The 25,393-nt window shown below is 38.4% G+C and overlaps 1 pseudogene; it reads right to left on the bottom strand.

Annotated features, from left to right (window-relative positions):
• LOC107745366 (adhesion G-protein coupled receptor G5-like) overlaps window positions 1-6,074 on the bottom strand; it is an 8,879-nt pseudogene extending 2,805 nt beyond the window's left edge.
• Between the last annotated feature and the right edge of the window lie 19,319 nt (window positions 6,075-25,393).

Genomic DNA, 25,393 nt, shown 5'->3' with positions numbered 1-25,393 from the left:
GTAGAGTTTGTATTTATTTAACAAAATGTGGTTTTGGCCAGAAAATTACTATTTGGCTAATTGTGTGATGTAGGCGTGTTGTTAAGAGTTTAGAAAAAGTACTTTAAGTATTGGTAAACGCTTGATAGCAATTGAAAAAAACTGTAAATAATGCAGAAAACATAAGCTGATTCTGACAAGTGTTTTTGTATTTTTGTGTTTTCTTATATACCCAATATGTACAATATCCATGTGTGTGGATTTGATTAAGCTGCTTTATCAAATGACCATGCAAATATATGAATGCAAAGGCGTGTGGACATTACTTTCATTCTGAAGATGTGAATTTGTTTAGTAAAAGAGGGTCAGTGTTGTTTGAGTTGCTCTTGCACGCACATAATCACACATAGTGGACAGAATGATGATTGTAATGCTCAATAAATGGAACATCAGTTATATCAGGTCATTTAATATTCAGTCCTTCTACAATTATAGACAGTTTCAGTAATGATTTTTCAGTCATATGTTTCATTCCCTTTTTAAGGTCATAATTTTATGTGCATGCATCACTTTTAGCAATTCCTTCTCGTTAAGTGACTTATGTCTTTGAGCTTGATTTTGGTGAGAATACACAGTTTCCCCTAGTGAATATATAATATGAGGGAATGAGCATCGGTCCATAACTGAAGAACGCCACAGACCACGTCAGACCGAAGAGCAGGAACAAACTCAACACCATCATCAGCTGCTTTCTGAACGTCTTTCTCTTGTCGTCAGTCGATCTTATGTTTCTGGCCTGAACGACCTTAGTGACGATCATGATGAAGACTCCTGTCGTGAAGACGAAAACTAAAGCGTAGTAGCCGATGTTCACTATGTAGTGAATGTAAGGATTTGTAATCCAGCACCTGTAATTAAAGAGAATGAAATATTATTTAGAAGACAATTAGTAGACGTTCATAATTTTATTAATTTGTGACCTTACATTCGTGTGATTTTTCCAGATGTTGTGTTTAGGATCACTGCTTCATATCCTCCTACACAAACGATAACTACGACTATTGGAGCCGGACACACTGAAAACACAAGGAAACTACAAAAGTTATAGTTGTACTGTAAATGAAACTGTTTTTCTCAGATACACGGTTTGCTTCTTAATGCCCAAAGTAAATATATAGTGTCAATTTAATAATAGTTTGTAAACACAGACAGTCAACATATACTCAGTTATTGCATTAAAAGCATTAAAGTGCATTAAAATTGTGTAACGCACACCTATACCTAATGGACTCGAGCTATGATGAACTAACAACAAACAGTTGTATTTTTGTATTAATTATCATTAATAAAGATTAGTAAATACTGTAACAAATATATTGCTCATTGTTAGTTAAAGCATGAACTAAGTGGACCTTATTGTAATGTTTTGACTAGCTGGTGTTCAACAGATTTATTACCAAAAGGCAACACTATAAATGTTGTTCTCTTGCTCTAACTCACCCCAGCCCAACACGGTGATCTTCCTCATGTAGTTTGTGATGGTGACGTTCTGTCTGATGAGCCATAAGTACATATGAAGAGCTTGAATGAAGAACCAGGTGAATGAGGCCAGCATGGAGTAATGCAGGAGCAGCGCTATGAAGACGCACGCAGTGTTGTCTTGTGTGTTAGCGACGCTCTCGTTTGACAAAAACGAGGCATTCAGTAGACACAAAGCCACAAACATGTTCATCAAGATCTTCGTGGCCTGATTTGATTTGGCTTTCCTATTAAAACACAAAAACAACTGTTCTTGTAACCTGAACTTTAATACTTTAGAGCTTTGATTTCAAGTTTAATTTAATGTTTGCTTTGAAATTTATATGTGAAATTTACTAGCAAGTTAAGATTGTTTCTTAGTGTAGTATTAGTGATTACTGATTACTAAACAGCACTAACTATAAAATGTACTTTAAGATACTCTACCGTAGCAGGAAATGCATGAATAAAGCGATGGCCATAAAAAACATGGAGATGCCGCAGCCGATAGAAGAGATTAAAGTCAGTGATTCCAGATGTTGTGCTGTGATGTTTGCATCTGGCAAAAACTGAAAGATCAGAGAAAACAGAACGAAACAGATCAGCTGAATTTGTTGTTTGTTAGCAAGAATCAGATCTTGTTAGCAAATTTTAAATGCTTATAATTTTTCATCTTTTACTAGTTTACTAGCATGTAGCAGGGACTAAAAGAATGGTATTGATTTAGTGGAATCCTTAATTGAAACATGAGTTATGAAAGTGTTAGTTCTTCTCTGAGAAGCTTCTCACCATCAGCACTGCAAAGAACGTCAGATGTGAGCAGGAGCACTTTATGGTGTTGTTGTTGATTTCTGTCTTACAGCCGAACGTCGTCCAATTAAGTTCTCCTTCAAAGAAAAGAGAGCAACGAATGAAATTGATCATAAATAAACAACCCTGAATGAACTGGGTTTGTTGAATGAAATCAGTACAGTCATAAATGTATTTACCTTTGCCATCCCAAGAAACGCAGGACACATTACCGTTCTGAAAGAACACGTTTATTTTCATTTTGCTTTCACATTGTCCGGTGATTATAACAAAATAAGTTCTGCAACAAAACCTTCATTACCTTATCGTTATGTGTAAAGGACATGTCAATGTTGTCGGTAAGGTTGGAGATTTTTGCCCTCATAGTTATTCCATAAACTTAATTGTTCAAAACAGTGTGAATATTGGTTTCATTCTAAATCAGAAACCAAGAGAACAATCATAAATCATATATAAGTATGCGTGAATATAATTGATCAGAAACATTTGTCCAAAACTAGAAACTTTCAAGAGTCTTTCCATACAAGAATGCTTAAAAACGCTAGACGCAGTGCTCAGGAATGTTTTTTTTAAATTTAAAAACACAGCACAGAATGCAAGGATCGTGAGATGCACTTTTGAGACGTTATGCATATATTCAGTGAGAGATATTTCTCTCAAGGCTCTTATTTAAGAATCAGACTGTGATAATCGCTTTAAGAAGAGTTGTATAATTCAGGGTATCTGGGCACAGCCACTATGAGTGCTTGTCATCAAATAAAATAGTAAACAACTGTAAACAAAAGCTTGCAACGCTTGCCCCGCCTCTGGGGTCTTCTGATTGGTCCACTGTTTTGGAACTGACGTTGATGAGAGGAGCTGCATGTAAAAGTTGAAATTCCTTTAACCTGACATGGCGTCTTAACGTGACACTCAATATGCGAGACACTGCAAAAGACACAAGACATGAGTCCAACAGTCATACATGTCCGTCTAGTGCATTTCCATAAAAACAATGGAGAAGTAGTGCATTGGAATGGAAAAATGTGTTTTGTGTGAATGGCCCCTTAGAATGCTTTTATGCGGATTTACTATAGTAATGCGAACTGCACCATAGTATTGTGGCAGAAATACGAATATACACTGCCCTTCAAAAGTTTGAGATTTTTAAATGTTTTTACTGGAGTCTCTTGTGCTCATCAAGGCTGTATTAATTTGATCAAAAATACAGAAAAAACTGTAATATTGTGAAATATTATTGCAATTTCTAATATTGGATTCCTATTTTAATATACTTTAAAATAAAATTCATTTCTGTGATGCAGCGCTGAATTTTCATCAGCCATTACTCCAGTCTTCAGTGTCACATGATCCTTCAGAAATCATTCTAATATGCTTAATATATTTTGGAAACTGTGATACTTTTTTTCTTTGATTCTTTGAAGTCTTTAATATAACATTTTTCCCATTTAATAGATCCTTGCTGAATAAAAGTAGTAATTTCTTTAAAAAAAAAATACTGACTCCAAACTTTATAATAGTAGTGTATATTGTAACACAAAATTTATATTTTGAATTAACACTGTTCTTTTTTAACTTTTTATTTATCAAACAATCCTGAGGAAAGTATCACAGGTCCCAAAAAATATGAAGCAGCACAACTGTTTCCAACATTGATTATAAATCACACACTAATAGTGCCATTACCACGCTTCAAGTTTACTTAGAATGCCATTGCAATGTGTTTTAAAGTCACTAAAAGTAAAGGATAGTATGACCTCAGTTTGTAATAAGTATAATATTAATGTATGTTCAGACAAAACCAGATCAATCAGTAGTCAATTCTCAGCCCCCCACACACAGGACCTCAGACCAACCACACCCACTGCTAAAACTCCCATCTTGTCCTTCTGTCGCCAGACTGAGGCAGAAGTATCGAAACTTCTCCTCTCCAGCCATCCTACAACATGCCCTCTAGACCCAATCCCCTCACAGCTTCTCCAAGCAATCTCTCCTACACTCTTACCAGCACTCACACACATCATCAACACATCTCTCCTCACAGGCATCTTCCCCACTGCATTCAAGCAGGCTCGGGTAACCCCACTGCTCAAAAAGAATAGTGGAAGCAAAGTAACAGTTTAATATTTATTTTTTATTTAATTATATATATGAAATTAAGATATTATGTTATGACTTTTTTTACATACATTTTTACATATATTAACAATATTATTATTTATTTTAATAGTAATTGGCGGCCCCCCTGCAATACCGTCGGCCCACAGGTTGAAAACCACTGCTCTACTCGATAGACCTTTGGACTGCTGTGTGTGTATTTGAGCACTGAGAACTGTTTATGAGAACTGAAGAAGTGGAGCGTGCGAGAGAACTTCTGTCAGCGCGATTCCGCCTATCCCGCCTTCACTAACTTTAAGTTAATCGACAACGAATTGTGACTCCGGGGAAAAACGGGACTTCTGGTCACCTTATCCCTACCCCTTCGGGTGCTGAGGCCATTGTTTCAGATCGCTAGTTTGCGTTTTGGTAGTCTATCCATCCACTGCGGCTGCCATACTGAGACTAGATATGCAAACGCCACTTATCCGATTGCAATCCAATGACAGGGATTGAAGGACATTTTGAAGGACAAGACAGTAACCTATAGGATGTATTTTGAATGTCCGGTAGTCCTCAAATAACATTATAGTCCCGTCTCGTCTTGTTAACGAAGACGCGGCATAAATTTCGTAATAGTTTATATCATCAGATATTAGTTTTAGCTCATCAACGTCTCGTCTTAGTCACAGAAAAAATGTTCCTTAACGAAGACGATGATGAAATTAACACTGGGCCATTGACAGAAGACAGGTAAAGACTGCAACCAAGAGACGGACTGAGCGGCATCTTTAAAAAGACGCAAAGTGTCCATGATTTGCTCTTTTAGAGAAACTGCTCTTTCAGTTGAAGCACCCAGGGGAATCGCTGATGACAGGGACACCACTGTACGCACCGTAAAACCAACCAGAACAGTCTCTTCTCTTTCCAGCTCTCAGTAACAATTGGCTTTGTGGAGTTGAAATTCATTCACCCACTCGGCTCTGAAGCAAAAATCTGAATGAGTGGATGGACCAGTCGCCTCTTTATACCCTTATGTACAGGGAGTGGCTCAGCCTGCAGAATCCACTAGCCACATTTCATTGGCATTTTCTTAGAGATGATTGGGGCTCCCGAGTAAACCCCTAATGTTGTCACAACATAACTAGAATGCAGCGGTACGACTGGTCTTCAACGAGCCCAAAAGAGCCCATGTTACACCTCTCTTTATCTCCTTGCACTGGCTACCGGTTGCGGCTCGCATCAAGTTCAAGACATTGATGCTTGCATATAGAACAACCACAGGCTCAGTACCCGCCTACTTCCACTCACTATTACAAATCTACATCCCCTCCAGAAATCTGAGATCCGCTAGTGAGCGACACCTTGTGGTACCATCACAGAGAGGCTCAAAATAACTTTCCAGAACATTCTCGTTCACCATTCCTGGCTGGTGGAATGATCTTCCGACCCCTATCCGGAATGCTGAATCCTTTACATTTTTCAAGCGACAGCTGAAAACTCACCTCTTTCGACACTAATTGACTTCATCCTAAATTAAAAAAAAAAAAAAAACTTTGTTCAGGTTTTATCAAGTTTACCATGGTATGATTTGAAGAGTAGCATATGTTGATGTCTTTGGTTTCTGTGTTCTTGGCTTGTACATGAAGAAGACCAATAACATCCCCCATGACAATCGCTGCATTACTTTTATTGTTTTTTTCCATCTCTTCCATCTTAGATTCCAGATTATCCAAGGCTTTTCTGTAAAATGGATTGAATCACATGATATTCTGTAATGGATTTTAGACTTTATATCCACTGGTAACTGCACACTTACGATGCCTTTGAGGGATCAGTATATACATGAGATGTCATCAAACTGGTAGTTCGATTGTGAGTTGTCTTAAGTGATATAAAACTTTTAGTTGCCTCTGGAGTTGTGGTATGTGAAGTGAAACTTGTTGGCTCAGGAGTTGATGTGAAACTTATAGTTGGCTTGGGAGTTGTTGTATGTGATGTGAAACTTGTAGCTGGCTCGGAAATTGTCTTTTGTGATGTGAAACTGGTAGATGAATTGTGAGATGTCATATGTGATGTGAAACTTGTTGCTGGATTGTGAGTTCTAGTTGGTTCGGGTGTTGTTGTATGTGATTTCAAACTTGTAGCTAGATTGTAGGTTGTCGTATGTAATGTGAAAAGGGAAGCTGGATTGTGAGATGTTGTATATGATGTGAAACTGGTAGTTGGCTGATGAGTTTTCATATGTGATGTGAAACTGGTAGTTGGGATCTCAGTTGTCGTATGTGAAGTAAAACTTGTAGTTGGCTCAGGAGTTGATGTATATGATGATAAACTTGTTGGCTCGGCTGTTGTTGTATGTGATGTGAAACTGGAAGTTGGCTCAGAAGTTGATGTATATGATGATAAACTTCTTGTTGGCTCGGTTGTTGTTGTTGTTTCTGATGTGAAACTTATAGTTGGATTTTTAGTCGCCGTATGTGAAGTAAGACTTGTAGTTGGCTCAGGAATTGTCGTATATGATGTGAAACTAGCAGATAGATTGTGAGTTGTGGTATGTGATGTGAAACTTGTAGTTGGCTCAGGAGTTGTTTGTGATGTAAAACTTGTAGTTGGCTCAGGAGTTGTATGTGATGTGAAACTTAGCTCAAGATTTGTCGTACGTGATGTGAAACTTGTAGTTGGATTGTCAGTTGTCGTATGTGAAGTGAAATTAGTAGTTGGCTCAGGAGTTGTATGTGATGTGAAACTTATAGTTGGCTCGTGAGTTGTCGTATGTGATGTGAAACTTGTAGCTTGCTCAGAAGTTGCCATATGTGACGTGAAACTGGTAGTTGGCTTGGAAATTGCCGTATGTGGCTTGAAACTTGTATTTGTATTGTGATTTGTTGTATGTGATGTGAAACTTGTAATTCTGTTATGAGTTGTCGTATGTGACTTGAAACTTGTAGTTTGATTGTGAGTTGTTGTATGTGATGGGAAATTCGTACTTGGCTCAGAAGTTGATGTATGTGATGTGAAAGTGGTATATGGTTCAGGAGTTGACGTATGTAATGTAAAGCTTGTAGTTGTCTCTGGAGTTGTCATATGTGATGTTAAGCTTGTATTTGGATTGTGATTTGTTGTATGTGATGTGAAACTTGTAGTTAGCTCAAGATTTGTTATACGTGATGTAAAAGTGGTAGTTGGATTGTCAGTTGTTGTATGTGATGTGAAACTGGTAGTTGGCTCGAGAGTTGGCGTATGTGACTTGAAACTTACAGTCGGATTGTGAGTTTTTGTATGTGCTGGGAAATTGTTAATTGGCATAGAAGTTGACGTATGTGATGTAAAAGTGGTAGATGGCTCAGGGGTTGACGTATGTAATGTTAAACTTGTAGTTGGCTCTGGAGTTACCAATTGTGATGTGAAACTCGAAGTTTGATTGGGAGATGTCGTATGTGATGTGGACCTGGTAGTTGGATTGTCAGTTGTCGTGAAACTCGAAGTTTGATTGAGAGTTGTCATATTTGATGTGAACCTGGTAGCTGGATTGTCAGTTGTCGTATGTGATGTGAAACTAGTAGTTGGCTTGGGAGTTGTCGTATGTGATGTTAAACTGGTAGTTTGCTTGAGAGTTGTCATATGTGATGTGAAACTTGTAGTTGGCTCAGTTGACTTATGTGATGTGAAACTTGTAGTTGGATTGAGAGGTGTCGTATGTGATGTGAAATTCGTAGCTGGCTCGGAAGATGTCGTATGTGATGTAAAAATTGTTGGATTGTAAGTTGTTGTATGTGATGTGAAACTGGTAGTTGTCGTATGTGATGGAAAACTGGTAGTTGTCTCGGGAGTTGTTGTATGTGATGTGAAACTGGTAGTTGTCTCGGGAGTTGTTGTATGTGATGTGAAACTGGTATTTGGATTGTGAGTTGTTGTATGTGATGTGAAACTGGTAGTTGTCTCGGGAGTTGTTGTATGTGATGTGAAACTGGTATTTGGATTGTGAGTTGTTGTATGTGATGTGAAACTGGTAGTTGTCTCGGGAGTTGTTGTATGTGATGTGAAACTGGTATTTGGATTGTGAGTTGTTGTATGTGATGTGAAACTGGTAGTTGTCTCGGGAGTTGTTGTATGTGATGTGAAACTGGTATTTGGATTGTGAGTTGTTGTATGTGATGTGAAACTGGTAGTTGTCTCGGGAGTTGTTGTATGTGATGTGAAACTGGTATTTGGATTGTGAGTTGTTGTATGTGATGTGAAACTGGTAGTTGTCTCGGGAGTTGTTGTATGTGATGTGAAACTGGTATTTGGATTGTGAGTTGTTGTATGTGATGTGAAACTGGTAGTTGTCTCGGGAGTTGTTGTATGTGATGTGAAACTGGTATTTGGATTGTGAGTTGTTGTATGTGATGTGAAACTGGTAGTTGTCTCGGGAGTTGTTGTATGTGATGTGAAACTGGTATTTGGATTGTGAGTTGTTGTATGTGATGTGAAACTGGTAGTTGTCTCGGGAGTTGTTGTATGTGATGTGAAACTGGTATTTGGATTGTGAGTTGTTGTATGTGATGTGAAACTGGTAGTTGTCTCGGGAGTTGTTGTATGTGATGTGAAACTGGTATTTGGATTGTGAGTTGTTGTATGTGATGTGAAACTGGTAGTTGTCTCGGGAGTTGTTGTATGTGATGTGAAACTGGTATTTGGATTGTGAGTTGTTGTATGTGATGTGAAACTGGTAGTTGTCTCGGGAGTTGTTGTATGTGATGTGAAACTGGTATTTGGATTGTGAGTTGTTGTATGTGATGTGAAACTGGTAGTTGTCTCGGGAGTTGTTGTATGTGATGTGAAACTGGTATTTGGATTGTGAGTTGTTGTATGTGATGTGAAACTGGTAGTTGTCTCGGGAGTTGTTGTATGTGATGTGAAACTGGTATTTGGATTGTGAGTTGTTGTATGTGATGTGAAACTGGTAGTTGTCTCGGGAGTTGTTGTATGTGATGTGAAACTGGTATTTGGATTGTGAGTTGTTGTATGTGATGTGAAACTGGTAGTTGTCTCGGGAGTTGTTGTATGTGATGTGAAACTGGTATTTGGATTGTGAGTTGTTGTATGTGATGTGAAACTGGTAGTTGTCTCGGGAGTTGTTGTATGTGATGTGAAACTGGTATTTGGATTGTGAGTTGTTGTATGTGATGTGAAACTGGTAGTTGTCTCGGGAGTTGTTGTATGTGATGTGAAACTGGTATTTGGATTGTGAGTTGTTGTATGTGATGTGAAACTGGTAGTTGTCTCGGGAGTTGTTGTATGTGATGTGAAACTGGTATTTGGATTGTGAGTTGTTGTATGTGATGTGAAACTGGTAGTTGTCTCGGGAGTTGTTGTATGTGATGTGAAACTGGTATTTGGATTGTGAGTTGTTGTATGTGATGTGAAACTGGTAGTTGTCTCGGGAGTTGTTGTATGTGATGTGAAACTGGTATTTGGATTGTGAGTTGTTGTATGTGATGTGAAACTGGTAGTTGTCTCGGGAGTTGTTGTATGTGATGTGAAACTGGTATTTGGATTGTGAGTTGTTGTATGTGATGTGAAACTGGTAGTTGTCTCGGGAGTTGTTGTATGTGATGTGAAACTGGTATTTGGATTGTGAGTTGTTGTATGTGATGTGAAACTGGTAGTTGTCTCGGGAGTTGTTGTATGTGATGTGAAACTGGTATTTGGATTGTGAGTTGTTGTATGTGATGTGAAACTGGTAGTTGTCTCGGGAGTTGTTGTATGTGATGTGAAACTGGTATTTGGATTGTGAGTTGTTGTATGTGATGTGAAACTGGTAGTTGTCTCGGGAGTTGTTGTATGTGATGTGAAACTGGTATTTGGATTGTGAGTTGTTGTATGTGATGTGAAACTGGTAGTTGTCTCGGGAGTTGTTGTATGTGATGTGAAACTGGTATTTGGATTGTGAGTTGTTGTATGTGATGTGAAACTGGTAGTTGTCTCGGGAGTTGTTGTATGTGATGTGAAACTGGTATTTGGATTGTGAGTTGTTGTATGTGATGTGAAACTGGTAGTTGTCTCGGGAGTTGTTGTATGTGATGTGAAACTGGTATTTGGATTGTGAGTTGTTGTATGTGATGTGAAACTGGTAGTTGTCTCGGGAGTTGTTGTATGTGATGTGAAACTGGTATTTGGATTGTGAGTTGTTGTATGTGATGTGAAACTGGTAGTTGTCTCGGGAGTTGTTGTATGTGATGTGAAACTGGTATTTGGATTGTGAGTTGTTGTATGTGATGTGAAACTGGTAGTTGTCTCGGGAGTTGTTGTATGTGATGTGAAACTGGTATTTGGATTGTGAGTTGTTGTATGTGATGTGAAACTGGTAGTTGTCTCGGGAGTTGTTGTATGTGATGTGAAACTGGTATTTGGATTGTGGGTTGTTGTATGTGATGTGAAACTGGTATTTTTATTGTGCGTGATGTTAAACTGGTAGTTTGCTTGAGAGTTGTCATATGTGATGTGAAACTTGTAGTTGGCTCAGTTGACTTATGTGATGTGAAACTTGTAGTTGGATTGTCAGTTGTCGTATGTGATATTAAACTTGTAGTTGGCTCTGAAGTTGTCGTATGTGATGTGAAACTGGTAGATGACTCAGGAGTTGACATTTGTGATGTTAAACTTGTAGTTTGCTTGAGAGTTGTCGTATGTGATGTGAAACTGGTATTTGGATTGGGAGCTGTCGTATGTGATGTGAAACCGGTAGTTGTCTAGGGATTTGTCGTATGGGATGTAAAACTTGTAGTTGGTTTGGAAGTTGTCATATGTGATGTGAAACTGGTAGTTGTCTCGGGAGTTGTCGTATGTGATGTGAAACTGGTATTTGGATTGGGAGCTGTCGTATGTGATGTGAAACTGGTATTTGGATTGGGAGCTGTCGTATGTGATGTGAAACTGGTATTTGGATTGGGAGCTGTCGTATGTGATGTGAAACTGGTATTTGGATTGGGAGCTGTCGTATGTGATGTGAAACTGGTATTTGGATTGGGAGCTGTCGTATGTGATGTGAAACTGGTATTTGGATTGGGAGCTGTCGTATGTGATGTGAAACTGGTATTTGGATTGGGAGCTGTCGTATGTGATGTGAAACTGGTATTTGGATTGGGAGCTGTCGTATGTGATGTGAAACTGGTATTTGGATTGGGAGCTGTCGTATGTGATGTGAAACTGGTATTTGGATTGGGAGCTGTCGTATGTGATGTGAAACTGGTATTTGGATTGGGAGCTGTCGTATGTGATGTGAAACTGGTATTTGGATTGGGAGCTGTCGTATGTGATGTGAAACTGGTATTTGGATTGGGAGCTGTCGTATGTGATGTGAAACTGGTATTTGGATTGGGAGCTGTCGTATGTGATGTGAAACTGGTATTTGGATTGGGAGCTGTCGTATGTGATGTGAAACTGGTATTTGGATTGGGAGCTGTCGTATGTGATGTGAAACTGGTATTTGGATTGGGAGCTGTCGTATGTGATGTGAAACTGGTATTTGGATTGGGAGCTGTCGTATGTGATGTGAAACTGGTATTTGGATTGGGAGCTGTCGTATGTGATGTGAAACTGGTATTTGGATTGGGAGCTGTCGTATGTGATGTGAAACTGGTATTTGGATTGGGAGCTGTCGTATGTGATGTGAAACTGGTATTTGGATTGGGAGCTGTCGTATGTGATGTGAAACTGGTATTTGGATTGGGAGCTGTCGTATGTGATGTGAAACTGGTATTTGGATTGGGAGCTGTCGTATGTGATGTGAAACTGGTATTTGGATTGGGAGCTGTCGTATGTGATGTGAAACTGGTATTTGGATTGGGAGCTGTCGTATGTGATGTGAAACTGGTATTTGGATTGGGAGCTGTCGTATGTGATGTGAAACTGGTATTTGGATTGGGAGCTGTCGTATGTGATGTGAAACTGGTATTTGGATTGGGAGCTGTCGTATGTGATGTGAAACTGGTATTTGGATTGGGAGCTGTCGTATGTGATGTGAAACTGGTATTTGGATTGGGAGCTGTCGTATGTGATGTGAAACTGGTATTTGGATTGGGAGCTGTCGTATGTGATGTGAAACTGGTATTTGGATTGGGAGCTGTCGTATGTGATGTGAAACTGGTATTTGGATTGGGAGCTGTCGTATGTGATGTGAAACTGGTATTTGGATTGGGAGCTGTCGTATGTGATGTGAAACTGGTATTTGGATTGGGAGCTGTCGTATGTGATGTGAAACTGGTATTTGGATTGGGAGCTGTCGTATGTGATGTGAAACTGGTATTTGGATTGGGAGCTGTCGTATGTGATGTGAAACTGGTATTTGGATTGGGAGCTGTCGTATGTGATGTGAAACTGGTATTTGGATTGGGAGCTGTCGTATGTGATGTGAAACTGGTATTTGGATTGGGAGCTGTCGTATGTGATGTGAAACTGGTATTTGGATTGGGAGCTGTCGTATGTGATGTGAAACTGGTATTTGGATTGGGAGCTGTCGTATGTGATGTGAAACTGGTATTTGGATTGGGAGCTGTCGTATGTGATGTGAAACTGGTATTTGGATTGGGAGCTGTCGTATGTGATGTGAAACTGGTATTTGGATTGGGAGCTGTCGTATGTGATGTGAAACTGGTATTTGGATTGGGAGCTGTCGTATGTGATGTGAAACTGGTATTTGGATTGGGAGCTGTCGTATGTGATGTGAAACTGGTATTTGGATTGGGAGCTGTCGTATGTGATGTGAAACTGGTATTTGGATTGGGAGCTGTCGTATGTGATGTGAAACTGGTATTTGGATTGGGAGCTGTCGTATGTGATGTGAAACTGGTATTTGGATTGGGAGCTGTCGTATGTGATGTGAAACTGGTATTTGGATTGGGAGCTGTCGTATGTGATGTGAAACTGGTATTTGGATTGGGAGCTGTCGTATGTGATGTGAAACTTGTAGTTGGATTGTGATTTGTTGTATGTGATGTAAAACTTGTAGTTGGTTTGGAAGTTATCATACTTGATGTGAAAATAGTAGTCGGCTCGGGAGTTGTCATATGTGACTTGAAAGTTGTAGTTGGAATATGAGTTGTTGTATGTGATGGGAAACTAGTAGTTGGCTCAGGAGTTGTTGTATGTGATGTGAAACTGGTAGTTGTCTCGGGAGTTGTTGTATGTGATGTGAAACTTGTAGTTGGATTGTGAGTTGTTGTATGTGATGTGAAACTGGTAGTTGTCTCGGGATTTGTCGTATGCGATGTGAAACTGGTATTTGGATTGGGAGCTGTCGTATGTGATGTGAATCTTATAGTTGGCTCAGGATTTGACATATGTGATGTGAAACTGGTAGTTGTCTCAGGAGTTGTCGTATGTGGTGTGAAACTGGTATTTGGATTGGGAGCCGTCTGTGATGTGAAACTTGTAGTCAGATTGTGAGATGCTGTATGTGATGTTAAACCTCTAGCTGTCTCTGCAGTTGCCGTATGTGATTTGAAACTGGAAGTTGGCTCGGGAGTTGATGTATGTGATGTGAAACTGGAAGTTTGCTTAGGAGTTGATGTATTTGATGTGAAAGTGGTAGTTGGCTCGGAAATTGTTGTACTTGATGTGAAACTTGTAGTTGGCTCTGGAGTTGTCATATGTGATGTGAAATTGGTAGATGGCTCATCAGTTGTATGTGATGTGGGACTGGTAGTTGGCATGGGAGTTGACGAATGTGATGTTAAACTTGTAATTGGCTCGGAAGATGTGAAACTTCTAGTTGGCTTGGGAATTGTTGTATGTGATGTGAAACTTGTAGTTGACTCAGGAGTTGACGTATGTGATTTTAAACTTGTGGTTTGCTCGAGAGCTGTCGTATGTGATGTTATACTTGTAGTTGGCTTGAGAGTTATCGTATGTGATGTCAAACTTGTAGTTGGTTTGGAAGTTGTCGTACGTGGTGTGAAACTAGTAGTTCGATTGTCAGTTGTCGTTCTTGATGTTAAAATTGTAGTTGTCTCGGGAGTTGTCATACGTGACTTGAAACCTGTAGTTGGAATATGAGTTGTTGAATGTGATGTGAAACTGGAAGTTGTCTCGGGAGTTGTTGTATGTGATGTGAAACTAGTAGTTGGCTCGGGAGTTGTCGTATGTGATGTGAAACTTATTGTTGGCTCAGGAGTTGTCATATGTGACTTGAAACTTGTAGTCAGATTGTGAGTTGTTGTATGTGATGGGAAAGTTGTATTTGGCTTGGAAGTTGTCGTATGTGATGTGAAACTGGTAGTTGGTTCAGGAGTTGTTGTATGTGACTTTAAACTTGTATTTGGATTGTGAGTTGTTGTGTGTGATGGGAAACTTGTATTTGGATTGTGATTTGTTGTGTGTGATGTAAAACTTGTGGTTTGCTCAGGAGTTGTCGTATATGATGTGAAAGTGATAGTTGGATTGTCAGTTGTTGTATGTGATGTGAAACTTGTTGTTGGCTCTGGAGTTGTCGTATGTGATGTGAGACTTGTAGTTGTCTCTGGAGTTGTCGAATGTGATGTGAAACTGGTAATTGGCTCTGGAGTTGTTGTATGTGACTTCAAAGTTGTAGTTGGATTGTGAGTTGTTGTATGTGATGTGATACTGGTAGTTGTCTCGGGAGTTGACGTATGTGATGTGAAGCTTGTTGTTGGTTTATTATTTGTCGTATGTGATGTGAAACTTGTAGTTGGCTCGGAAGATGTGGTATAAGATGTGAAACTTGTATTTGGATTGTGAGTTGTTGTATCTGATATGAAACTGGTAACTGTCTCTGTAGTTGTCGCATGCGACTTGAAACTTGTAGTTGGATTGTGAGTTGTTGTGTGTGATGGGAAACTTGTGGTTTGCTCAGGAGTTGTCATATATGATGTGAAAGTGGTAGTTGGATTGTCAGTTGTTGTATGTGATGTGAAACTAGTAGTTGGCTCGTGAGTTGTCGTATGTGATGTGAAACTGGTAGTTGGCTCGGGAGTTGTTGGATGTGACTGTAAACTTGTATTTGTATTGTTAGTTGTTGTATGTGATGTGAAACTTGTAGTTGGTTTATGAGTTGTCGTATGTGACTTGAAACTTGTTGTTGGATTGTGAGTTGTTGTGTGTGACGTGAAACTTGTATTTGGATTGTGATTTTTTGTTTGTGATGTAAAACTTTTGGTTTGCTCAGGAGTTTTCGTATGTGATGTGAAAGTGGTAGTTGGATTGTCAGTTGTCGAATGTGATGTAAAACTGGTAATTGGCTCAGGAGTTGGATGTGACTTTGAACTCGTAGTTGGATTGTGAGTTGTTGCGTGTGATGTTAAACTGGCAGTTGACTTTGAAGTTGTAAGTGATGTGAAATTGGTAGATGACTCAGCAGTTGGCATATGTGATGTTAAACTGGAAGTTTGCTCGAGATTTGTCGTATGTGATGTGAAACTGGTAGTTGGATTGGGAGCTGTCGTATGTGATGTGAAACTTTTAGTTGGCATGGGAGTTGACGTATGTGATGTGAAACTTGTAGTTAGATTATGATTTTTTGTATGTAATGTGAAAGTGGTAGTTAGATTGTCAGTTGTCGTATGTGATGTGAAACCTCTAGTTGTCTCTGCAGTTGTCGTATGTGATTTGAAACTTGAAGTTGCCTCAGGAATTGTTGTACTTGATGTGAAACTTGTAGTTGGCTCTGGAGTTGTCATATGTGATGTGAAACTGGTAGATGGCTCAGCAGTTGTATGTGATGTGGAACTGGTAGTTGGCTTGGGAGTTGTCGTATGTGATGTGAAAGTTGTAGTTCGCTTGAGAGTTGCAGTTTTTAATATGAAACTTGTAGCTGGCTCAGTAGTTGCCGTATGTGATGTGAAACTGGTAGTTGGCTCAGAAGGTGTCATATGTGATGTTAAATTTGAAGCTGGCTTGGGAATTGTCAAACGTGATGTGAAACTATTAGTTGGCTCGAAAGTTGTTGTTTTTAATATGAAACTTGTAGCTGGCTCAGTAGTTGTCGTATGGGATGTGAAACTGGTAGTTGGCTCAGAAGTTGTCATATGTGATGTTAAAGTTGTAGCTGGCTTGAGAATTGTCAAACGTGATGTGAAACTAGTAGTTTGCTCGAGAGTAGTTGTTTTTAATATGAAACTTGTAGCTGGCTCAGTAGTTGTCGTATGTGATGTGAAACTGATAGTTGGCTCGGATGTTGTTGTATGTGATGTTAAAGTTGTAGCTGGCTCGGGAGTTGTCAAATGTGATGTGAAAGTTGTAGTTGTCTCGTGAGTTGTCGTATGTGATGTGAAACTGGTATTTTTATTGGGCGCTGTCATATGTGATGTGAAACTTGTAATTGGATTGTGAGTTGTTGTATGTGATGTGAAACTGGTATTTTTATTGGGCGCTGTCATATGTGATGTGAAACTTGTAATTGGATTGTGAGTTGTTGTATGTGATGTGAAACTGGTATTTTGATTGGGAGCTGTCGTATGTAATGTGAAACTTGTTGTTGGCTCAGGAGTTGATGTATGTGATGTAAAACTTGTAGTTTGCTCAGGAGTTGCCGTATGTGATGAGATAATGGTAGTTGGATGGTCAGTTGACGTATGTGATGGGAAACTAGTATTTGGCTTGGGAGTTGTCGTATGTGATGTGAAACTCGTAGTTGGCTCAGAAGATGTTGTATGAGATGGGAAATTTGTAGTTGCATTGTGACTTGTCATATGTGACGTGAAACTTGTATTTGGATTGTGATTTTTTGTTTGTGATGTAAAACTTGTGGTTTGCTCAGGAGTTGTCGTATGTGATGTGAAAGTGGTAGTTGGATTGTCAGTTGTCGAATGTGATGTAAAACTGGTAATTGGCTCAGGAGTTGGATGTGACTTTGAACTCGTAGTTGGATTGTGAGTTGTTGCGTGTGATGTGAAACTGGTAGATGACTCAGGAGTTGGCATATGTGATGTGAAACTAGTAGTTTGCTCGAGAGTAGTTGTTTTTAATATGAAACTTGTAGCTGGCTCAGTAGTTGTCGTATGTGATGTGAAACTGATAGTTGGCTCGGATGTTGTCGTATGTGATGTTAAAGTTGTAGCTGGCTCGGGAGTTGTCAAATGTGATGTGAAAGTTGTAGTTGTCTCTGGAGTTGTCGTATGTGATGTAAAACTGGTATTTGGATTGGGAGCTGTTGTATGTAATGTGAAACTTGTAGTTTGCTCTGGAGTTGACATATGTGATGTGAAACTTGTAGTTGGGTTACGAGTTCTCGTATGTGATGTGAAACTCATTGTTTAGCTTGGAAGATGTATGTGATGTGAAACTTGTAATTGGATTGTGAGTTGTTGTATGTGATGTGAAATTGGTAGTTATCTCGGGAGTTGTCGTATGTGATGTGAAACTGGTATTTTGATTGGGAGCTGTCGTATGTGATGTAAAACTTGTGGTTTGCTCAGGAGTTGTCGTATGTGATGTGAAAGTGGTAGTTGGATTGTCAGTTGTCGAATGTGATGTAAAACTGGTAATTGGCTCAGGAGTTGGATGTGACTTTGAACTCGTAGTTGGATTGTGAGTTGTTGCGTGTGATGTGAAACTGGTAGATGACTCAGGAGTTGGCATATGTGATGTGAAACTAGTAGTTTGCTCGAGAGTAGTTGTTTTTAATATGAAACTTGTAGCTGGCTCAGTAGTTGTCGTATGTGATGTGAAACTGATAGTTGGCTCGGATGTTGTCGTATGTGATGTTAAAGTTGTAGCTGGCTCGGGAGTTGTCAAATGTGATGTGAAAGTTGTAGTTGTCTCTGGAGTTGTCGTATGTGATGTAAAACTGGTATTTGGATTGGGAGCTGTTGTATGTAATGTGAAACTTGTAGTTTGCTCGGGAGTTGACATATGTGATGTGAAACTTGTAGTTGGGTTACGAGTTCTCGTATGTGATGTGAAACTCATTGTTTAGCTTGGAAGATGTATGTGATGTGAAACTTGTAATTGGATTGTGAGTTGTTGTATGTGATGTGAAATTGGTAGTTATCTCGGGAGTTGTCGTATGTGATGTGAAACTGGTATTTTGATTGGGAGCTGTCGTTGTTGCGTGTGATGTGAAACTGGTAGATGACTCAGGAGTTGGCATATGTGATATGAAACTAGTAGTTTGCTCGAGAGTAGTTGTTTTTAATATGAAACTTGTGGTTTGCTCAGGAGTTGTCGTATGTGATGTGAAACTGGTAGATGGCTCAGCAGCTGTATGTGATGTGGAACTGGTAGCTGGCTTGGGAGCTGACATATGTGATGTTAAACTTGTAGTTGGCTTGGGAGTTGTCGTATGTGATGTGAAAGTTGTAGTTGGCTTGAGAGTTGCAGTTTTTAATATGAAACTTGTAGCTGGCTCAGTAGTTATCGTATGTGATGTGAAACTGGTAGTTGGCTCAGAAGTTGTCATATGTGATGTTAAAGTTGTAGCTGGCTTGGGAATTGTCAAATGTGATGTGAAACTAGTAGTTGGCTCGAGAGTAGTTGTTTTTAATATGAAACTTGTAGCTGGCTCAGTAGTTGTCGTATGTGATGTGAAACTGATAGTTGGCTCGGAAGTTGTCGTATGTGATGTTAAAGTTGTAGCTGGCTTGTGAGTTGTCAAATGTGATGTGAAAGTTGTAGTTGGCTTAGGAGTTGTCGTATGTAATGTGAAACTGGTAGTCGTCTCGGAAGTTGTTGGACGTGTTGTGAAACTTGCAGTTTGCTCAGGTGTTGTCGTATGTGATGTGAAACTGTTAGTCCAATTGTGAGTTGTGGTGTGTGACATTGGTGTAACGGCGGTTGGTCTTCCATCAACGCATGTCACACACATCCATTCTTTCCCATTTAAATACAGAATGTATCTGCCTCCTGTTTTCCCTTCAACACAGGAAGAAAATAATAAATGAATTTTATTGAAATTGAGCAATAAGTGAAGACATTTTAAAGATTAATATACTCTAATGTATGTTGGTTTTTTATAAAACAAGAAACATTGTAATGTCAAAATGATTGATGCATGTTCATCAGTTCACGTATTAATGACAGTCCAGTCATGTTGATTTTGTCATGCTTTGAATAACTTAATTTAAACCACTAAACGGTGTCAACTTATCATGAATTAATTAGTCAGCATACTTTTCAAAGCAAGTACATTCCATGTTACAGGCCTAACATTACCCAACCTAGTGATTTTTTACTAGAGCAAAGAAATGCATTGTCAGTTCACATGTTGTACTATATATATTTTGATTCTGAAATCTAATCTTGATGGGTGTGAAACAGGTAACTGAAACAACTACTGAAAAGCAGTTTATAAATCTAGACTTAATTTATAACAGACTTACCGCTGCATATGTCATTGTTATATAGGGCATTTCTACATTTATCTCCAGGATCAACAGGATCAATGTTCTGACATCCTCAAGAGATCATGACAACATATAATTCAACATAATTATGAAATCATGCATATGAAAAAAATAACTTTTTGCACTGAATAATGATAAAAGAACAACAGAGGAATAAAACACAAATGATAGTTAAAACTGGCTTTATGATAAAAGTGTAGCCTATAATGTGCAACATAACAGACAATAGCCGACACTGACACCTTATTATGGATTTTGTTACTCAGTTTGTAGAACGTTTAGAAGATTTAAATCAATTGCTTCAGACAAATGAATTAAAATTTTATAAGATTATTCCTTTACTCAAAACATCTGCCAGGTTATGAGAATAAACGTTAAAGCAACATTGAACTAAAACAACATGACTTGTCTTACCTCTATTGCTTGTTAAACTGAAGTGAATTACACACACACAAAAAATAGAGCTGTAAACTTTAAGTTTATATTTCTTGCCTTGTTGATGGATATTTTTTGTTGTTTTATACATAAAGCTTGAATTCGGATATCTTTCTCTCATACAATATATTGTGCCAATTGTCTTCTCATAATTACATCTTGATACTAACATAATATAGTCTTATATTGAAGACTGTTGTGTTCAATATTTAAGCTGTACATTCATCAGCGCAACCATCCTTTCTTTCTTATTTACTTCCAGGAGAATATAATGCAAGATAATGATGTACATTAAATTATGCACATTTAAAAAAAAAAAAGAGGTTTGTTCCACAGTGGCCTGTTTCACCCTTCTGTTAAATAACCAACTGTCCTGCCCTAATTGAAGTGTATGTAATGCCAAGCCAGCAGCAAAGCTAGCCCTCACCTGAGTACTGCCTGTTTCGCTCCCTCTGCTTCTTCTACACCCATTTCCTCTTTCACCACTATTTAAACGGAGACTGAACTCTTCCTCATTGTGAAGTATTGCCAGTTTACCTGCCTTACTGAGTGTTATTCCTGTTATTCTGCCTGCCTGTTCTGTGTGTGATTCTGCCTGTTTACCTGTTTACCGATTGCCTGGATTATCCCATTTGCTTTGGTTGTCTGATCGGATTGATGTTTGTGTTTGAACCTATTGTCTGTTTGCTCACTTTTGCCTTTTGGATTACCCCTGTGTATGTTAACGGATTGGACCGCTACTTTGATTTTGACCCTCTTCCTGTCTTTACGTACCTGTCTATTGAAACTGCTCTTAATAAACTTCCACATATGGATTCTAACTCGGCCTCACCGTTCTCATTACATGAAGACATAAACTGAAGTGAAAAACAATATAACAGTGGATAAATCTTATCTTACCGGTCTGTGTCATAGTGCTAATGCTTATTTTGTCACCCTGTGCCTGGCAAAACGTTTCTGTAAAAGGGAAGAGATGGACTTATTATAATATTTACTAAATATATATCTAATCTAAAATAGATGGTGCTTGTACCATGACCTGCTCTTTCTTTGGAACTCATTACAAAGTAGGGCTGTCAAAATGTTTTTTTGAATTTCGAATATTCGTCGAATTTAAAATAAAAATCCACATTCGAATGCAAAAACGTTGCATTCAAATTTTAGGTGTGCGTCAGACAGCCTTATCAGTGGTGCACGAGATGCGATGACGATGTAAGTGTCGTTGCATTTTAATGTTTTTGCGCTGCCCCCATCCCACTGCATCTCATGTTTTTAAATGAAAAATGTACTCTGTGCTTGGCTTTCCGCCCTTTGTATTAAAATATGCATACGTACATGATGCTGTTTTGTTTTATAGTTGTTTAAGCAACTTAATTAACGGTTTATGGTTTTTAAACATTATTTTAAACATTATGCACTTTTTTTCACAGATAGTCATGTTATCTTACGCTTTGAATAAACGTGCATTAGTAATATTTTGCTCGATGCGCCCTCTTGTGGCCTCAGAAGAGAAGCCAAAAGCTTTTCTTCACCCTAACTCAAATTATGCATTTTAAATTTGAATATAATTCGAATTTTGATAATATTTAAGTACAAAATTCTAATTTAGTTTTTCAGCCATTTTGACAGCCCTATTACAGAGCTTACATGACAATAAAAATTCAGACTACATTTTAAGAGCTTGTTTTGTAGATAATTCTAGTTTTAAATGTGTTAGGATCTGATTTTGCTTTGCACTGAGAACAGTGATCAATCATTGTGGACAGATTTGTTCTCAAGTGGTGTTGTGTGTATTTGTAAGGGTTTATTGTGCACTAAAAAGAACAACAACAAAAAATTCACAACCTTCAGCATTAACACTGTCTACTGTAATATGACACGCACCTGTTGAATATGGGACTGAAAACAGACAGTTAGATCCATCTGGTAAAACCCACAGTTTTATGCCTCCAACAGTCTCATTCATTCTGATTTCACAATTCCCCCCCTGTTTTGTTATGTTGAAACTGTATGATCTGCATTTTCCTGAAACCACAGAGAACATTTACATTTGTTGTAGAAATAGCTTTGAACTTAAGAATGGTTTATAAATAAAATATAATTGTGTTTTTACCAAAAGAAGAGATATTTAGTTTGACAATTCTTATTGGTTCATCAGCTGTCAGACATGTCAGTTTTATATCTGAAATAAAAACAGAAATGAACTCAATATTGACTACATTTACATGGACATCAGTAATCTAATTATTTACCTTATTCTGAATAAGACAATATTATGATTAAGGTGTTTACATGATTTGCTTTTAGAATATTCCTTTCATGTTCCCGTTTTACATTACAGTGCATAGATCGATTAATGGCACATGTCATTAGGTCCCTACACGACGCCATTCAACGTCCCCTCTAGAATTTCACGTATCAACATACAGTTTGTCTTTGTTTTGGTGCCATTTACAGTTTTGTGTGTTGCATTTTTAATTTTACGAAAGCTTCAAGTGCAGTTAATTATTTGTCATGCTATACGTGCAAACAGATGACGGAGTTGTTGAAGCCACGCTCTTTTGTTTGCCGTCAAAAGGTTGAGCACTGCCGTGTGTGTATCCTGTTGCAAAATGTGGCGAAAAGTCCTACACTACGGTAATAGTGTGATTAAGGTGTGTACATGTCTGTACTGCACTTTGGTAATGCAACTATAATAGGAATACTCCACATGTCTTAATTCCATTTATGTTTACTTGGAGTATGACTTTAGCCGGATTAAGGTAATCAAAAATCTCTGTTTACATGGTAGATTCTTAATCACACTATTGTCTTAATCGTGTTAAAATTGGAATATTGTTGTCCATGTAAACATACTGATAGAGTGCGTTTACATGCACGTTCTTAAGCCGATTATGCTTAAAGGGATAGTTCACCCAAAAATTAAAATTCTGTCATTAATTACTGACCCTCATGTCGCTCCAAACCCGTAAGACCTTCGTTCATCTTCGGAACACGAATTAAGATATTTTTGATGAAATCCGAGAGCTTTCTGACCCTGCATGGACAGCAACACAACTGAAATGTTCCCATGTCCAGAAACGTAGCAAGGACATCAGTAAAATAATCCATGTGACATCAGGGGTTAAACCGTAATTTTACGAAGTTACAATAAAAAAATTTGTGCGCAAAGAAAACAAAAATAACTTTATTCAACAATTCCTCTCCTCCTCATCCCGTCTGCTGTGGTGCGCCACCATTGTGGAGAGAGTAACACGCCGCATGCGCTTGCTTCCACTTCATGGAAACGACATACTGTATGCACGTGCTGATGCATGTGCATGTTCAACGTAAGCAGCAGCGCCATGCGCATGCATTGTTTACATGAAGCGGAAGCAAGCGCATGCATCATGATACTCTCTCCACAATGGTGGTGCACTGCAGCAGACGGGATGAGGAGGAGAAGAATGGTTGAATAAAGTTAAATTTGTTTTCTTTAAACTCATTTTTTTTCTTTGCACAGAAAAAGTAGCTTAGTAAAATTACAGTTGAACTCTGATATCACTTGGACTATTTTACCGATGTCCTTGCTACATTTCTGGACATGGGCACATTGCAGATGTGTTGCTGTCTATGGAGGGTCTGAGAGCTCTCGGATTTCATCAAAAATATCATAATTTGTGTTCCGAAGATGAACGAAGGCCTTACGGGTTTGGAACGACATGAGGGTGAGTAATTAATGACAGAAATATTTTTTTTTTGGGTGAACTATCCTTTTAATAACCGACAACGGTAGTTGTCCCATTTTCTTGTTTTCTTTTATCGGAGTAAAGTCATTAACAGCTTAAGCATAAACTGGTTGACACGGGTAGTTTTTTTGCCTCTTAGCCTGATTTTGTGTGGCATGTAAACACATTAAGCTGAAGTGCGCATGTGTGATAGTGACAGGAACGCATTAGATTTAAGCGCATTCAGACAGAGCGAACGATTTGCAGTAAAAAAAGAAGGAAATGTATCACAAAAGCAGACTTTCTCATGAGCCAAATGATCAGAAAATGATAAGAATGTGTTCTCATCTCGTGCAGCAAAAGTAGAAGTGTTTCAGTCAAAATGCTGCATCTGTAACTGCTTGAGAGAATAATATATGAGCTGTCAGTTTCCCGCTGACATGTTGCAAGCTATATTTAACATCACAACTGGAAATATATGGAATACTCATAGTTAGATACGCAAATGATTATGTTTTGACGTCACTACCGGGAAATAACCTGATTTATTAATATTCATGTAAACGTGGATTTCACATCTACCTGGAACTGTTGAGGTACTTCCTTTCCAGAAACATTGATCTGTCGAATTGACTTGGATTATCAGTTTTTCTGAGCAGGCTGCACAAACACAACATTATTAGACTATTAGATAATGATGTATGACGTGCTATAACACTAATAAAACATACATTTTATAACACACAATTGTTTTTTAATCATGTGATTTTTTTAAAATCATGATATTTTTGTTTACATTTTAATTTTTCTAATGTTCACCAAACAGCATGTGTGTGTAGTGTGTGTATATATATATATATATATATATACACATACACACACCGGTGCATCTCAAACAATTAGAATATCGTGAAAAAGTTAAAAAAAAATTTTGTAACTTATTTCAAAAAGTGAAACTTTCATATACTATATATTTTGATGATTAAAGCTTACAGCTCATGAAAGTCAAAAATCCAGTATTTCAAAATATTAGAATATTTCCTAAGATTAATCAAAAAAAGCATCTGCAAAACAGAAAAGTTAAAGTTTTTTAAAGTATGTTCATTTCTGCACTCAATACTTGGTCGGGGCTCCTTCAGCACAAACTCCAGCATCAGTGAGGAGTGAATGGAAGCGATCAGCCTGTGGCTCTGCTGAGACACAATTGAGCTTCAGCTCAGATCCACTGTTTCTCATCTTTCTCTTGAAAATATCCCATAGATCCCATATGGGCTTCAGGTCAGGCATGTTGGCTGGCCAATCAAGCACAGTAATATCATTGGAAGTGTTTTTTTTCACTGTGGGCTGGTGCTAAAGTTCTGCTGGAAAAGGAAATCAGCATCTCCATAAAGCTTGTCAGCAGATGGAAGCATAAAGTGCTCCAAAATCTCCTGGTAGACGGCTGCATTGACTTTGGACTTGGCAAAACACAATGGACCAACACCAGCAGACGTCACGGCACCC

This window comes from Sinocyclocheilus rhinocerous, unplaced genomic scaffold (genome assembly GCF_001515625.1).
Source record: "Sinocyclocheilus rhinocerous isolate Xijiao unplaced genomic scaffold, SAMN03320098_v1.1 scaffold2213, whole genome shotgun sequence".
Classification (NCBI taxonomy): domain Eukaryota; kingdom Metazoa; phylum Chordata; class Actinopteri; order Cypriniformes; family Cyprinidae; genus Sinocyclocheilus; species Sinocyclocheilus rhinocerous.
Note: the sequence above shows the minus strand (reverse complement) of the source record. Positions and strands in the feature narration are given on the sequence as shown.